General features: G+C 43.5%; 1 non-coding gene across 1 annotated transcript; it reads right to left on the bottom strand.

The window, feature by feature from the left end:
• Window positions 1-11,726: 11,726 nt before the first annotated feature.
• TRNAW-CCA lies at window positions 11,727-11,798 on the bottom strand. The gene has a single exon. It is a non-coding gene; the product is annotated as a tRNA-Trp (tRNA).
• Between the last annotated feature and the right edge of the window lie 1,518 nt (window positions 11,799-13,316).

The raw sequence follows: 13,316 nt of genomic DNA, 5'->3' as shown, positions 1-13,316 counted from the left end.
CTGATTCTTTTTTTTTTTTTAATTCCATCAGAAGTCTTCTGGCTTCTGATATTGTTGATGTGTGGCTCACTGTTGATCTAACATCATTCTGTAGCAGGAAATCTATCTTGCCGCTTACATAGGTTTAATTTTTTTCTTCCTATCCTTGATTTTTTTCAGTTTCATGAAGATTTGCCAAGGCATGATTTGAGTTATCCTGCTCAATATTTGATGTGTATTTCTATAAGAGGAAAAATTCTCAGTTAGTATATCTTCAACTATTGCTGTCTTCATTTTCTTTGTTCTCTTAATCCAGAATCCTATTAAATATATGTTCAGTTCAGTTCAGTTCAGTTGCTCAGTCGTGTCCGACTCTTTGCGACCCCATGAATCGCAGCACGCCAGGCCTCCCTGTCCATCACTAACTCCCGGAGTTCACCCAGACTCACGTCCATAGAGTCAGTGATGTCATCCAGCCATCTCATCCTCTGTCGTCCCCTTCTCCTCCTGCCCCCAATCCCTCCCAGCATCAGAGTCTTTTCCAATGAGTCAACTCTTCACATGAGGTGGCCAAAGAACTGGAGTTTCAGCTTTAGCATCATTCCTTCCAAAGAAATCCCAGGGCTGATCTCCTTCAGAATGGACTGGTTCGATCTTGCAGTCCAAGGGACTCTCAAGAGTCTTCTCCAACACCACAGTTCAAAAGCATCAATTCTTTGGCACTCAGCCTTCTTCACAGTCCAACTCACATCCGTACATGACCACAGGAAAAACCATAGCCTTGACTAGATGACCTTTGTTGGCAAAGTAATGTCTCTGCTTTTGAATATGCTATCTAGGTTGGTCATAACTTTCCTTCCAAGGAGTAAGCGTCTTTTAATTTCATGGCTGCAGTCACCATCTGCAGTGATTTTGGAGCCCAGAAAAATAAAGTCTGACACTGTTTCCACTGTTTCCCTATCTATTTCCCATGAAGTGATGTGACCGGATGCCATGATCTTTGTTTTCTGAATGTTGAACTTTAAGCCAACTTTTTCACTCTCCACTTTCACTTTCCTCAAGAGGCTTTTTAGTTCCTCTTCACTTTCTGCCATAAGGGTGGTATCATCTGCATATCTGAGGTTACTGATATTTCTCCCAGCAATCTTGATTCCAGCTTGTGTTTCTTCCAGTCCAACGTTTCTCATGATGTACTCTGCATATAAGTTAAATAAGCAGGGTGACAATATACAGCCTTGACGTACTCCTTTTCCTATTTGGAACCAGTCTGTTGTTCCATGTCCAATTCTAACTGTTGCTTTCTGATCTGCATACAGGTTTCTCAAGAGGCAGGTCAGGTGGTCTGGTATTCCCGTCTCTTTCAGAATTTTCCACAGTTTATTGTGATTCACACAGTCAAAGGCTTTGGCATAGTCAATAAGGCAGAAATAGATGTTTTTCTGGAACTCTCTTGCTTTTTCGATGATCCAGCAGATGTTGGCAGTTTGATCTCTGGTTCCTCTGCCTTTTCTAAATCCAGCTTGAACATCTAGAAGTTCATGGTTCACGTATTGCTGAAGCCTAGCTTGGAGAATTTTGAGCATTACTTTACTGGCATGTGAGATGAGTGCAATTGTGCGGTAGTTTGAACATTCTTTAGCATTGCCTTTCTTTGGGATTGGAATGAAACCTGACCTTTTCCAGTCCTGTGGCCACTGCTGAGTTTTCCAAATTTGCTGGCATATTGAGTGCAGCACTTTCACAGCAGCATCTTTCAGGATTTGAAATAGCTCAACTTGAATTCCATCACCTCCACTAGCTTTGTTTGTAGTGATGCTTCCTAAGGCCCACTTGACTTCACATTCTAGGATGTCTGGCTCTAGATCAGTGATCACATCATTGTGATTATCTGGGTCGTGAAGATCTTTTCTTGTACAGTTCTTCTGTGTATTCTTGCCACCTCTTCTTAATATCTTCTGCTTCTGTTAGGTCCACATCATTTATGTCCTTTATTGTGCCCATCTTTGCATGAAATGTTCCCTTGGTGTCTCTAATTTTCTTGAAGAGATCTCTAGTCTTTCCCATTCTATTGTTTTCCTCTGTTTCTTTGCATTGATCATTGAAGAAGGCTTTCTTATCTCTCCTTGCTATTCTTTGGAACTCTGCATTCAAATGGGTGTATCTTTCCTTTTCTCCTTTGCTTTTCGCTTCTCTTCTTTTCACAGCTATTTGTAATGCCTCCTCAGACAGCCATTTTGCTTTTTTGCATTTCTTTTTCTTGGGGGTGGTCTTGATCCTGTCTCCTGTACGATGTAACGAACCTCCATCCATAGTTCATCTATTATTTATTCATTGATTTGGCTATGCCAGGTCATAGCTGCAGCACACAGGATCTTTGATCTTCATTGTGGCATGCAGGATCTTTAGTTGTGGCATGTGGGATCTGGTTCCCTGACCAGGGATCAAACCCAGGTCCCTGGCATTAGGAATGCGGGGTCTTAGCCACTGGACCACTGGGAAGCCACCTATCTTTGTTGTTTATCTTTATATGCTTGCTTTGAGTAAATTTCCTGTATTATCTCTCAATATTATACTTTTCTTTTTATGTTCAATATAGAAGAATATATTTTATATTAATAAATACATTTTTCAATTTTAAGATTTATTATAAGTTGTTTTTCATATTCCCCTGTTCTTGTTTCATTTCTACTTATTTTGTTTCATAATTTTTTATTCTTTATTTTTTTATTCTTTTATGCATGTTACTCATTCATTTACCTCTTTGAAGATCCTGAAACAGTCATCTTAAAATCATTTTCAGGTAGCTTTTTAATTGTCATTTGATCTGGATTGAATTCATCTACTCCTTGTTTATTTGGGCTTCCCAAGTGGTTCTAGTGGTAAAGAACGCATCTGTTAATGCAGGAGACATAAGAAATGCAGGTTTGATCCCTGGGTCTGAAAGATCCCCTGGAGAAGGGCATGGCAACCCACTCCAGTATTCTTGTCTGGAGAATCCCATGGAGAGAGGAGCCTGGTGGGCTACAGTCCATGGAGTCACAAAGAGTTGGACACAACTAAAGCGACCTCTCATTGTTGATTTAAGAGTGGGGACCAGATATAGTATCTTGGTGTAAAATTGAGATTAAGGTGGGACTCCCTCACTCATTAAAGAAGCCTGTAAAAAACAGACTAAGGCTATCACCTGGACCTGTGGTTCTTAAAGTAGCCACATTCTTAAGGAGATGAGAGAAACTCTACGTAGCATCCAGGACCTGAGAAAAGCCATGTCAATACTCAGTGTTTGGATCTGTGTGGTTCTGCAGTGATCCTGGCTTTGGTTCCCCATTTCCCATGGGGTACTTTTTTATTATTTTTAAAAATAATTTTATATTTGGTTGTGCTGGGTCCTCGTTGCTGTGCAGGCTTTCTCTAGTTGCAGTTAACAGGGGCTGCTCTCTAGTCTTGGTACACTGGCTTCTCATTGCTGTGGCTTCTCTCGTTGCAGAGCATAAGCTCTACGGCACTTGGGCTTCAATCGTTGCGACTTCTGGGCCCCAGAGCACAGGCTCAATAGTTGTGGTGCATGGACTTAGTTGTTTCACGGCATGAGGGATCTTCTTGGACCAGGGATCAAACCCATGTCTTTTGCATTGGCAGGTGGATTCTTTACCACTGAGCCACCAGGAAAGCCCCATCATGGGGTACTTTCAAACTCATCAAAAGTACCACTGCTTGCAAGCTTGTATTTCTGATAAATATGTAGCCCATGGAAATACTTATTTTCTATTTGAGCATCATTATACATTTTTAGTGTTCTGTTTTTTACATTTTATCTTTCACTGTCTTTTGGTTAGAGAGAGGCTTAAAGTGTGAACTTAATTTTGACTAAGCCCTGATTCCAAATGTATAATGTATATTAGAAGTTCAATATCAATTTCATATCTTCAGTGTCTCTACATTTCAATAGGTGTTCTGATTTCCAAGGACAATTTTAAAGTTCAGTTACGAAAAGGAAGTGTTAGATGTGATTCTTTAATTTTGAATTTCTTTTATCTGTATTGAAAGGTTGCATAAGCTGATTATACATTATTCTCCCAACCACAGCTTCTACCTAAACTGAAATGCCTTATGAATCTTTGAACTGTGGGTATATGTCAAGGGATGTGATCATTCTATTCAACTACCATTGTAAGTTATTTCCAGCTCACAGTTCTTGTTTATATGCATTTGGTTGGTTCTCTCAGGCAGAGATGTTTATTGATGACTTTGCTCCTGGCCCAGTGCAGTCCCCGAGCCTGGGGGCAATCAAGCACACTCAACACAGGTCAGCAGAGGCCACTCCTGCACCCACGAGGCTCTAGACCTCAGTGCACGCTTATGTCATGCTAACTGTGTCCACCAAACATTTGTGTAATGGCCAGAACAAAGTGGCAACTTGAAGGATGGGAGGGTGATGTCCCAATGGCTAGGGAAAGGATTTGAGGTGTTAAGTTACTCACATCCTCTTCCTTCTATCTCATGTCACCAAAGAATACTTGCAACCTCTCTACCTCTCTTCTTTGCTTCCTTGGCCCCAGGGTGTGTGTGTGTGTGTGTGTGTGTGAGAGAGAGAGAGAGAGAGAGAGAGAGCGAGAGTGAGAGCGAGAGAGAGAGAGAGAGAGAGAGAGAGAGAGAGAGATAACACTTTACAGGAGGCTTGAAAAATACAGAACAAAGTTACATGCAGTTCTATTATATACTCCAATTATTTTTTCAGTAGATAAATCAAGATTTTTTTGATTGGAGTTTAAATATCAAACTCTCAAAAATTAACAGGATAAATTTACAGAAAAGTAGAAGGACAGACCTGAAAAGCACCAGGAACCAATTCAACATAATTAAGATCTCAAGGTATCATATAAACTTTTAAACAGCTGTCTTAAACCACTATTGACCTACTCTAAAGGAAGGACTGCTGTCTAGGGTTTAATATGAATTGCTGGGAGCAATGAACTGAAGGGCGTTGGGAGAGAAAGGGCTCTTGAACTCCTATTAGGAACTGAATCCATACTTCTGTGGCCAGTAAGCAGGTGACAACATTCCGGTTGTGGGAGCCTCTAGGATCACGCAGCTGGAAGGACCAGTCCTATTCACCCAGCCTGTGCATGTTCTGGACGGGTAATGCCACAGAGTAGAGAATGCCTGAGGAAATGTGGCCAAGAGAACTGGTACTTCATCACCCATCATGAACTCATTTTGGTGGTTTAAGGTGAGAAGGGTGAGTACCTAAAGTAAGCAGCACCCACCTTAACACTCGCTCAATGTTATTGTTCAGTCACTCAGTCGTGTCTGATTCTTTGTGACCCCACAGACTACAGCACACTAGGCTTCCCTGTCCTTCTGTATTTCCTGGAGTTTGCTCAAATTCATGTCCTTTGAGTTGGTGATTCCATCCAACCATCTCATCCTCTGTGTCCCCTTCTCCTTCCGCCTTCAATCTTTCCCAGCATCAGGGTCTTTTCAAATAAGTCAGCTCTTTGCATCATGTGGCCAAAGTATTGGAGCTTCAACTTCAGCATCAGTCGTTCCAATGTATATTCAGGGTTGATTTCCTTTAGAATTGACTGGTTCAATCTCCTTGCAGTCCAAGGGACTCTCAAGTGTCTTCTCCAGCACCATGGTTTGAAGGCATCAGTTCTTTAGTGCTTAGCCATTTTTACTGTTCAGTTCTCACATCCATACATGACTACTGGAATAACCATAGCTTTGACTGTATGAACCTCTGTTGCCAAAGTAATGCCTTTGCTTTTTAATATGCTATCTAGGTTTGTCATAGCTTTTCTTCCAAGGAGCAAACATCTTTTAATTTCATGGCTGCAGTCACCATCTGCACTGATTTTGGAGCCCCCCAAAATAGTCTCACCATTTCCATTGTTTCCCCTTCTATTTGCTGTGAAGTGATGGGACCAGATGCCATGATCTTCGTTTTTTGATTGTTGAGTTTTAAGCCAGCTTTTTTACTCTCCTCTTTCACCTTCATCAAGAGGCTCTTTAATTCCTCTTTGCTTTCTGCCATAAGGGTGGTGTCATCTGCCTATCTGAGGTTATTGATATTTCTCCCTGCAATCGTGATTCCAGCCTGTGCTTCATGCAGCCTGGCATTTCACATGATATACTCTGCATAGAAGTTAAATAAGCAGGGGTGACAATATAGAGCCTTGACATACTCCTTTCCCAATTTTGAACCAGTCCGTGGTTCCATGTCTGATTCTAACTGTTGCTTCTTGACCTGCATACAGGTTTCGTACTATGTACAAGATAGAGAAGGGATTTGTTTCATGTTACTAACTTCTGGCCACATGATATAAATTTTATTTCCTATGTTGTTAATCTCATACTGGAGTTATTTTTTAAAAACGATTTATTTGGTTGCACCCGGTCTTAGTTGCAGCATGTGGAATCCAATTCCCTGACTAGGGATTGAACCTGGGCCCCCTGCATTGTAAGCATGGAATCTTCGCCACTGTACCACCAGGGAAGACCCTATATTGGAGTTCTGATAAGGGACTCTCTGTCTCAATACTTATCCCTGTTACAAGAGTACACTCTGCTACTTTTATTCTGTTCTAGTCTATTCTGTCCGGAGAAAGCAATGGCACCCCACTCCAGTACTCTTGCCTGGAAAATCCCATGGATGGAGGAGCCTGGTAGGCTTCAGTCCATGGGATCACTAAGAGTCGGACACGACTGAGCAACTTCACTTTCACTTTTCATTTTCATGCATTGGAGAAGGAAATGGCAACCCACTCCAGTGTTCTTGCCTGGAGAATCCCAGGGACGGCGGAGCCTGGTGGGCTGCCATCTATGGGGTTGCACAGAGTTGGACATGACTGAAGCAACATAGCAACAGCAGCAGAAGCAGCAGTCTATTCTATCAGATTCATTGTATTTTTTTAAAAAAGTTTGCAAATGTGAATCAGTAGATGACTAGATAAACAAATTGTGGTATGTATACAACGGAGTATATTTCACCTTAAAAATGATGGAAATCCTGTTACAGGCTACCAGATGGATGAACCTTGAGGATGTTATGCTAAATAAAATAGCCAGTTACAAAAAGACAAATACTGTACAATTCCACTTGTTATATGAGGTACCTGAGAATGGTCAGATCCCTAGAAACAAAAAGCAGGATGTTGGTTGCCAGGGGAGAAGGAAATGGGATACTGTTTCATGGGTGCAGAGTTCCTGCTTTGCAAAATAGAAGAGTTCTGGTGATGGATCATGGTGACAGTTGCACAAAAACGTGAATATATGTAACACTACTGTACTGTATGGACTTCCCTGGTGGCTCAGTGGTAAAGAATCTGTCTGCCAGTGCAGGAGATGCAGGTTTAACCCTGGGTTGGGAAGATCCCCTGGAGAAGGAAATGGCAACACACTCCAGTATTCTTGCCTGGGAAATCCCAAGGACAGAGGAGCCTGCCGGGCTACAGTCCATGGGGTCGCAAAGAGTTGGACACGACTTGGAAACTGAAGAGCAACAACAACTGTACTGTATACTTAGAAATGGTTAAGATGGTAAATTTTATGTTACATGTATATTTTTAACACATACACACACACATCACAGTGAAGTAATTATGACAAAGCAAATGGGCTTCTGTGGGAACATACGGCAGAGGGACCCTGCCTAATAGGGAGTTGGTCAGGGAGGTCTCCCTGGAGGAAGTGGTATTTAAGCCAAGACCTAAGGGGTGAATGAAGTCAGCCATGGAAAGGTGTAGAGGGTAGGGCCTGGAGAAGGCTCTAGACTCCTACAATAGATTAAGTAGCCATCTCCCAGCCCTTATCGAATGGTGCATGTGTTTACTATAGTCAACCGGCTTCTTGCTTTCAGTTTATTTCCATGTACACGCTGGTGCCAGATTAATTTTTCTAGGATACCACCTGGATCATGTCACCCTCCCACCTTCCTGGGTAATCCTTCCAGAACTTTTTTCTTTCTGCCTCCTTAATAACCCTCCACCTGGCACTCCTGGCCCTCTCCACCTGGCCCAGCCCTGGCTCTCCAGCCATCCTCTCTCCTCTCCTCTCACTCCCCTGGGTGAACTCTTGCATTCCCATAGTCCTTGGTTATTGTTCCCCGAATGCGGCTTATTAGTTCCTGCCTCAGCACCTTGTCTTAGGTCATTTCTCCCATCAGGACGTCCTGCCTTTCCCCCTCTATGTCCTGGTGCTTTTTGTTCCTGCAAGCACCCTCTCAATTCCTTCCACTCCTTGGGGATCATTCTCTTTCTGGATTCTGTCACATGTTTGCTTTCTTGACCTTTAACCTCCCCCCTCCCTCCCCCCACCTCTGCACACATTACCTGGGGATGGAGTCTTACTCATCATGAGTCCCTAGTGTTTAGTGCCACATCTAAGGGGCTAAAACAACAGTTGTCGGTACATAACAGCCATCATGGCAATGAGTCCTTAGGGTCAGCAACTTATCAGCGGCCAGTGGGAGCTGGCCAGCCCGAGGCTGACGTCCAGCAGGGAAGAAGCCTGTTTACCCTCAGCCCCGGGCCGGGAGCCCACCTCCAGCACCATTCCATCTCATCCTGACATTCTTGAGCTGAACATCCCCTGGCCAGGCCCTCCAGATGCCTAACAGGATTATCTGCCTCACCGCCCAGCCCTCCCAGGCGAGTGGCTTTATCCAGGGAGATGGAGAGGCTGTAACAAGCACAAGGCACATTTCCCTAAAACCCAGAGGACATGTGGTTCGGGGCTGGGACTCTGGTGGTGGGGAGGGTGGAGGAATCAGGTGGAGGCCCTGGTTTAACTCAGGAGAAAAGACACTTTCACGGGCTGCAGTTTTGCACAGCAGCTCCTTACCTAGCGATCGCATTGGCAAAGGCAGCCATCTCCGTGGGCCTGAGTGAAGAAGTGGGGGCGGAGAGCAGGGAGGCGCGGGGGTTGAGAAGTCCACCTGGACGCCATCAGTCTTGCCAGAGTAAACAGAGCTGACAGGGAGTGCTTGCCGGCAGCCTGGTACAGGTTAGGGGGGGTCACAGCAGCGGCCTGGTGACCCGCCTGCCTTAAGGTAGAGACGCTCTGCAATCCGTCACAAAGGACAGAGCTGAAAGCTCACTTCTTGCTGAATGAACTCGGTGTCCTGGCATTCCACACGACTGGGAGTGCACACACTTTTAAAATGCTTGAAATGTAAATCCGGGCTGGGATCAAATACACACATTTAAAGCAAAACAAACAAAAAAGATCCCCCCACCAACCTCAAAGTGGGACCTGTATTATAGATGTCATTCGCAATAAAAAATAATATTTTAAAAGCTCTCTCTTGGTTTTCGAAGCTTGAGGGTTTAGGGGAAAAAAATAGCTGGATTTATAAGAAGAACTTACCACTTAATTATCTAGAACTCTCCCATATAACAGCAGAAGCTAACTTGAGCAAAAGACCTTTTATTAAAATCTTTTAATATGGAAGATGGAAATCTCTCTCTTCCTAAAGGACAAAAACCTGCAAACAATTCTTCTTAGTGCAACTGGGAAAACGATAGCAGCATATTTAGCATACTTTACAGGACTCTTCCATATGCTATACAAAGTGGGAGAGAAATTGTAAATTAAAGAGTTGGAGTAGCTAATGAGGAATTTTTGAATTGAAAGCACCAGTGCAACTACCGTTTATTCCTCCCTTCAGCAGGCACTGAAGTCCTCTTATGTGCCTTGCGTGTGCTGGAGTGGATGGGGGCCACCCCAACACTGAAAGTCATGGCCATGACCCTCCAGCTCAAAAGACACACAAGTGATTTCTTGCAAGGCTGAAGAGAAACAGTCACTGCCTAAACCTGCCTGTGTTCTCCAAGATGTCCCATTTGTTCTGTGACCTTGGGCAAGTCACTTCACCAGCCCATGTCTTGTTTCTTTACCTATAAAAGGAAGATAGTAAAACCCTGATGCCTTCAGGGCATTCCTGGCACTAATGAAGGCTCATAAAGCGCTTTGAGATCCCTAGGATGAAAGTCTCCCCTGAACAGTAAAGCCTGATTATTATGCTTCGAACATGACATTCCCATTAAAACCCCGGTCAGGCTCGTACCCCCACCTTCCAGTGAAGATTTAATAGCAGAGAGTTGTAATAAGTTCTTGAAGACTGGAGACTTCCATTACTGATACAGAATACACTGCCGTGAACTAGTATATTAAGGGCTATTATCATGAATAATTAAGGCCAGGTTCTACTTACTGATTAATGAACCAAGTATATGTTGTGATGCAGTGGATTTTCATTGTGGCTTCCCCTGCCCAGCTAATATCGTGAAATTTATTTATTCTCAGCGGGTCCTCTGGTTTGCATGGATTCGAAGGTTCACTTCACAAACTAGATTGGCAAAGTAAACTTCTGAGGGATATTTGTATTTCTACTGAAAGAAATAAACCCAATTAGAGCTCTCTTTTTAGTACAGACGAAGTGTTCATTAATGATAATGAAGGGCTGAGCTGCAAGAGGCCCCTAAGTTTGTAATTAAACTTGCACAGATCTTCCAGCTTGAAAATATTGAAGAATATCAAAGTCGCGTACATTGCCCTGGGCTAAGATACACGCACGTGAAAAGGAGAATGCCAGCGTATGCGCAGACATTTTGGCTGATCTTGGACAATGCTCTACTTCTGACAATGCGTGCACTTTGGAAGGTGGAACCATAATTAGATCAGATGAGCCTCTGGATAACTCATTAAGTCTGAATATTAAAAATCCATAATTTCTGAATTGAAGAGCATTAAGAAAGTTGTCCAGAGGAGAGGACAAAGTGTGGATTTTTTTAAACATTTCTTTTTTGATGTGGACCATTTAAAAATCTTAAATGAATTGGTTACAGTATTGGTTCTGTTTTGTATTTTGGTGTTTTGGCCTTGAGGCATTTGGGAATCTAGCTTCCCAATCAGGGATCAAACCCACACCCCCTGCACTGGAAGGTGAATTCTTAACCACTGGACCAACAGGGAAGTCCCCAAAGTGTGGATTTTAAAAGACATGGTTAAGACGAATTACAGACACTAGTGTGTCTGAATTAATTAGTGGAATGACTTAGGTTCTAACTGTCCCAAAGTGATTTTAAGCAAATATTCCAAAGTATTAGTGTCTATGTTGTGTGCTCCTTTCCCCGATTTCTCTCTGTGTGATTTTTATAATAACGCTTCTGTTGGAATTAGCCAACATAAGGTAATTAGCAATGCCAGGGTACCCGTGACTGTATGAGAGAAAAAGAGGTTACCCTGTGCTAGAGATAAGGGTCATGTTCAAGTTCCTGGAATGTTATTTGAAAAGGGAAAGGTGCTGGGTAACAGATGAAGAATGTGATTACACCAGTGATTTCTGTCTTTGCAGCTGGAAAAGTCATCTGCAATTCACCTTGATGGGCCAAAATACTGAAAAAATAATTAAGGCCATCCTGAACCATTAGGTTTATAGATAAGCAGGGTAAACTAACTTTCAAGGCAATCTGAAATTCTCTTCCTGACTCAAAGCCAAGTTTTGCAAACATGCTGTGCAGTGGGGCACCTCCATGCCTTTGCTCTGCAAGTACCTCCACCCCTAACCCACTCTCTGTCTGGGAGACTCATACTTATCCTTTAAGTGAGTGAGTGAGTGAAGTCACTCAGTCGTGTCTGACTCTTTGCGACCTCGTGGACTGTAGCCCGCCAGGCTCCTCCGTCCACGGGATTCTCCAGGCAAGAATACTGGAGTGGGTTGCCATTTCCTTCTCCAGGGGATCTTCCCAACCCAGGGATCAAACCTGGGTCTCCTGCATTGGAGGCAGACGCTTTAACCTCTGAGCCACCAGGGAAGCCCTCTATCCTTTAAGACACAGATCTAAATGTCTTTAGTTCTGTGGTGCCTTTGTTGGTATTTCCAATCCCTCCTTTTTTTTTTTTTGGCAATGCCCCAAAGCATGTGGGACCTTGGTTCCCTGACCAGGGATTGAACTCCCACCCCCTGCAGTGGAAGCATGCAGTCTCAACCACTGAACTACCAGGGAAGTCCCCATTTTTCCTTCTGAGCCTCTTACAACACTCAGTTTACACCCTCTTCTATTGTCCAGTATATCCTATTGCAAGTATTTCAGAGTGTCTATGTCTTCCTTGAGGTCTTTAAGCATCAGGGCCATATTTTAATTACCTTTGTTGAGCATTTAGCAACAGGAGTGGTATGACAAAGTATGTGTGTGTGCGTGTCCAGTGCTCTGTCGTGTCTGACTCTGTGACCCCACAGACCGTATCCTGTCAGGCTCCTCTGTCCATGGGATTCCCAAGCAAGAATACTGGAATCAGTTGCCATTTCCTCCTCCAGGGGATCTTCCCAACCCAGGGATCTAACCTGAGTTTCCTGCATTGGCAGGCAGATTATTTACCACTGTGCCACCTGGGAAGCCCTTCTTAAAGGGCTCAATTTGTTCTCAAAGTCCCTGGCACATTAGAATCATCTGGAGATTATCAGAAAGCTGGGGACTGGGGATGTGTGCCAAATGGGTTATGTTGATGAATGCTAAGTAGAATTTTAGGGGTGACCACTTTGTAGATTTTATAGATACCAAATTAAAATGTTATACATATGGAACTTACACAGTGTAATATACCAATTTTACCTTAATAAATTTTTTTTGGTAAATTTTTCAGTTTTTCCTGGTCATAAATGAAAAAAAAAAGAATCTCCTTGGGAGCTTTTAAAACTATTACCCAGGCTGTGCCCCAGGTGAAGTAAATCAGAATCTTTGTGGGTACGACCCAGACATGGGTATTTCATAAGGCTCCCTTGGATTGATTGTTCTAACAGGCAGCCAAGTTTGAGAACCAGAGTCTAGGGCCTGGGGGTCCCAGAGCGAGGTGCCCACAGAGGCTGGGCTGTGGACAAGTCAAAGTCAGACAGTTCAGAGTGGCGAGGACAGTGTAAACTGGACAGCACACGTCCTGTTTACAGGTTCTCAGCTTTTACAAGATGAATCCACTGTTCAGGTCTAATGAAACACAGCTGTGAGCCCGATTTCACCCAGGGACTTTGGTTTGGAAGCCCTGCCTGCGCTCCTATCACCTGGGAGGCCCAGGAAGATTCTCAGAGTAGGTCAGCGCCAGGCCTCAGGAAGCTCCTGCGGCCATCAGTGGCGTGCTTCCCAAGGACTTCCCCTGCATTCCAGTCCCTTTCTCCTAAGTGGCATCTCCCCAGATGCTACCGTTAATTGGCTCTTATTTATTTTACATGCTTTTACATTTAAGGTGCCTAGAAAATATATCCTTAAAAAAGCTGCCGCAGCACAGGCGCCTACAAAAGTTGAATTTCATCTCGGCAGAGAGGTTTTTTCACAGTGATT

Source organism: Bos indicus x Bos taurus, chromosome 21 (assembly GCF_003369695.1).
Source record: "Bos indicus x Bos taurus breed Angus x Brahman F1 hybrid chromosome 21, Bos_hybrid_MaternalHap_v2.0, whole genome shotgun sequence".
Taxonomy (NCBI): Eukaryota; Metazoa; Chordata; class Mammalia; order Artiodactyla; family Bovidae; genus Bos; species Bos indicus x Bos taurus.
Note: the sequence above shows the minus strand (reverse complement) of the source record. Positions and strands in the feature narration are given on the sequence as shown.